Consider the following 3,946-nt stretch of genomic DNA (forward strand, 5'->3'; position numbering starts at 1 on the left):
GCAACCCCTTCTTTTTATTCCATTCACTGGGGGGTGGACCCCTCGGGTCCCCACACACACACACAGAGGTCAACAGGTGTGTGATGGGGCCAGCAAAATTAATTGTCACCCTGGATAGCAATGTAAATGGAACCAGTCCTGCACTGGGATTAGCTGTAGATATATACTCAGTCTCCAGGGTTTGGGAACACTGCACAGCTTGATGTACTAACGAATGGGGCCGTCCCCGTGTTCTTCATTCCCTCACCACTATTGTGATGCCAGCACCTCTTCCTTACTACCGTTGCTGCCTCAGATAAGGAAGGTTACGTGTCTGTGTCCTGCTCTCAGAGGCAGACTAGTGCAGAACACCAGAGTGCTCGGTCCAGTCCTGGTGCTGTTGCTGACTTCATAGGCCTGGAAGGTTATTGCCCTTCTCCACCCTAACAGGCTAGGAATCCTGGACCTTTGGGAAAGAGCCACCGGGGTGAGACCCACCAGGGCTACCAGGCATAGGAAACACTCCCAGGAAGTGCTTTGGGCTTTCTGAGAGAGGAAGCCCTCACCCGACCATGCATTCAAGGACCCCAAGCGTGAGAAGCACCTGAAAGCTAGGCTGGCTAAATGCATCCCTCGGGCCCTGGCGTGACATTCCCAGCCCCCGACTCATGTATGTTGGCAGCAAGTGGGGAGGTGACCGCAGTGAAGGGGACTGTGTGGCAGTAGCTCCAGTTACACAGCAATCGCAAGTGCTCAAGAACAGCAAGACAGCAAAAAGGGCTTTTAGAGAGAATGAATAATTCACATTTTGAGCAATGTCCTGGCGACAGGAAGAGTCCAAATAGGTCCCTGGGGCATGGCCCACCGAGGGAGCCATGAAGAACGATATCAGAAAAGGATGGGTAGGGAGAGCAGAAGGACACAATGTAAGGGCAGGGCAGAGCGAGTAAGGGGCAGGGCTCCTGAGCATGTCATAGTTTGGGAGGAAAGAGAACTTTGGCAGGCGCAGCTTCTCCCTCCGTTGCAGAACTGCATCAGGAGAAGTTGTGCAGGTTCACAGTCTTCTGCAAAACTGCTGAAGGCATGGGAATTATGTGCAGTAATGAAACCCCTCACCCTAGCTCTGGGCAAAGCTTGCCACATCAGTGGGAAAGAATCTGGAGTCTGAAAAGAAGGTGAGAGGGAGAGAGTGGCAGTAGAGTAAACACACCTTCCTTACTCAATGTTGAGCAAGACTTTGCTAGTTCTGAGAAGCTTCACTTGGTACCACCTCCACCAATGCCATGGGGCTAATCCTCAGCTGCTGTTGCACAAAAAGTGGTTTATGGGTCTTTCCTGGTGTTCTTCCTACTCAAGCCTCGGCACCAGACAGTTGCCCACAAAAAGAGGAAGACAACAACAGCTGAGGGCTGCACTGAGGAGAGAGGAGAGATCTCATCTGCAAGGACTGGGTGCCAAGTTTTGCTTTTTATGTCACTCTATGTGTTTCTTGTTGTTGTGAGGAAACCCTGCCTTTGTTGACACACTTCAGAGTTGTCTGTCATTTTCCATGTTGGAACCGTACAGTCCTACCTGAATCTCCCAATATTGTAGACTTGGATTTTCTCTCACTCATTTTTCACCTGGTGATGGAAAGACACAAGCCAGTCCACAAAATGTAAAGCGGTGGTTCTTTTTCAGTTCAAGCTACCTGAGATTCCTCTTGTTTTGATTGTTCAGAGCTTTAATTTACTTGGAGGTAACTTTGCATCACAAATTCTAGCTTAACCTCGCATACAGCAAGTGAGTGTTTGTGAAAGAATTTACAGAAGTGAGGTTTACCTAACCACATAGATTTGTTTCTTTTCAAATAATGTAGGTGGATTATCATCAGCTCAGAAAAGGAAACACACTTGTTTTAAATCCTCTTGCAAACATGAAAAGAAAATCACAATAATCGAAGATAGACAAATCATGGCAAACTTAAATTACTTACTAAAATCTTATCCATGTCATCACATAAGAAATGCTCAGACCCCAAATCCACATGAAATACTTCAGTATTCTCTTGGATCTGTTTTTCCTAAAGCAAATTACTTTGATCTCTGTTTGGAACTGTTCTGTCCTTTCTGCACAAGATGTCTGAGAGCCTCTGTTTACCCCTTGCTAGGTCCTAGTCGGAAGAATCAGTCTAGCAGTCCCCAGTGCATCTTTTCTCCACCCATTAACTGAAATCTTATTTGTATATTCAACTTAAATGTCTTCTCTCATGTCTTTTGTGAACCAAATCTGATACTCTGTCCTCAGAAATTCATATTCTGTTCATAATATTCTCCCCATACCTTGATTTTTTTTTATTTCACAGTCTCTCTCTGAACCCTGATAATCTGAGATATGTCTTTGCGAGGCCTTTGCTGCTCAGGTCTGCCATCTTAGCATGTTACCTTCCATTCATTCATTAGATCATATAGTGCTCCATACACTTTCGTGCCAGTGATGCTGTCTGTAATATTTAGCCTTATTTACTACATCTGGAATGGAAGAGAAACACAAAACATGTGCGCATGCGCACGCACACACACACAGCCACCTCTCCACTGGCCTTTCATTGTCGTATCTCCCAGCCAACTCCTGTCTAATATCCTGTCCATTGTTCCCCGCTCGCTAGGCTGCACCCCCACAGTTTCCCTGCCAAGCCGAGTCGTGTAGTGCTGTATCCTGCCCCCTCCCACTTTTACCACTCTCCCTATCATCACCCCACCCCCATGCTGTTCTCTCTGCTGCTTTGACACCTCCCAATTTAGTATAAACTGCCAATATCATTAGCACTGTTTATTCTTTTGAATTGTTAATGTGAAGACATCACCTGAGCAGCAGACATCTGAGGCGTTGGTTCCTCCCGCTCTGGACCCCAGGTCTGGTGCCCATTGGCCAGTAGGGCTCCCAGGTCAGCCAGAGCAAGTCCCATGATAGGCCAAGCTGGCGATACAGTAATTTGCACAGCCCATCTGAGGGTCAAGACAGGACTGTTTTTTGGAGGCAGAGAAACGTTTCTGTTTTATTCAGTAGGGTAATAAATACCTGAGCTTAACATGATATCCCTTTGCTGATTTCTGTACCGAGGCACTGTTGCATCAGAGAAATGTGAGGATTATTTTCTGTTGGATACACAAAAGTGATGATATTAGGAATATGCGGATCATTAATAGAGCCTTGTTACTATCTTTAGTGGCCCTCTGGATGATGCCAGCATCCATTAATAGAACTGGGTGGTCCTTGCTAAATGTGGAACTACAGTGAAAACATATGGCACAGGTAATTCCAGGCTGAGGAACACATAATTTTTTTCTGGATTAGTCCATCTAAGTAGCCTCTTCGGATCTGAAGTGATCTGAATAAGGAAGAGATCATTGCACCCAGTCATGTTCTCCAGATTACCAGACAAATCTTGGGCTGGTGCACAGTCCAGTTTCTGCTAGCAGGATCCTTCAGTGGAGCAGATGACAGTGGCAAACACTGTGCCCTGGGAGATAGGAAAGATCTGGTCTCTTGCTGACTCCCTGGCTGTAGCTTCAGACTGTGCTCTGGTCTATCACTTCCAGTTGACTCCACCCAGTCCCACAGTATATTTCCCTCAATCTCTCCTGTCCCCAATCACTCCCAGAGAGATAAGTGTATCTTTTTATTTTATTTATTTACAAAATGTGTATGCCATCTTGCTGCCCTATCAGGGTCATGTTGCCTTACCTACGCAATTCATACAGTCTCCACTGACTTTTTTTTACTGAGGTGAAATCAGCCTGAGGAAATCACAACAGAAGAGGAAGGAACTAGGCTGACTGGATCTACGTATCCAGCGAAACGAGTTGCCATTAGGTGGTAAAGTCCTGAGGTGACAGCATGACCTCAGATGAGGAATTCTGGCTTGGAACGGTCCCCTATGTTTTGGGGGTTTAAAAAAAACTCCCTGCAAGCAGAAAACTAAATC

The sequence above is a fragment of the Gekko japonicus genome, unplaced genomic scaffold (assembly GCF_001447785.1).
Source record: "Gekko japonicus isolate JY-2015 unplaced genomic scaffold, Gekko_japonicus_V1.1 scaffold59, whole genome shotgun sequence".
NCBI classification, from domain to species: Eukaryota; Metazoa; Chordata; class Lepidosauria; order Squamata; family Gekkonidae; genus Gekko; species Gekko japonicus.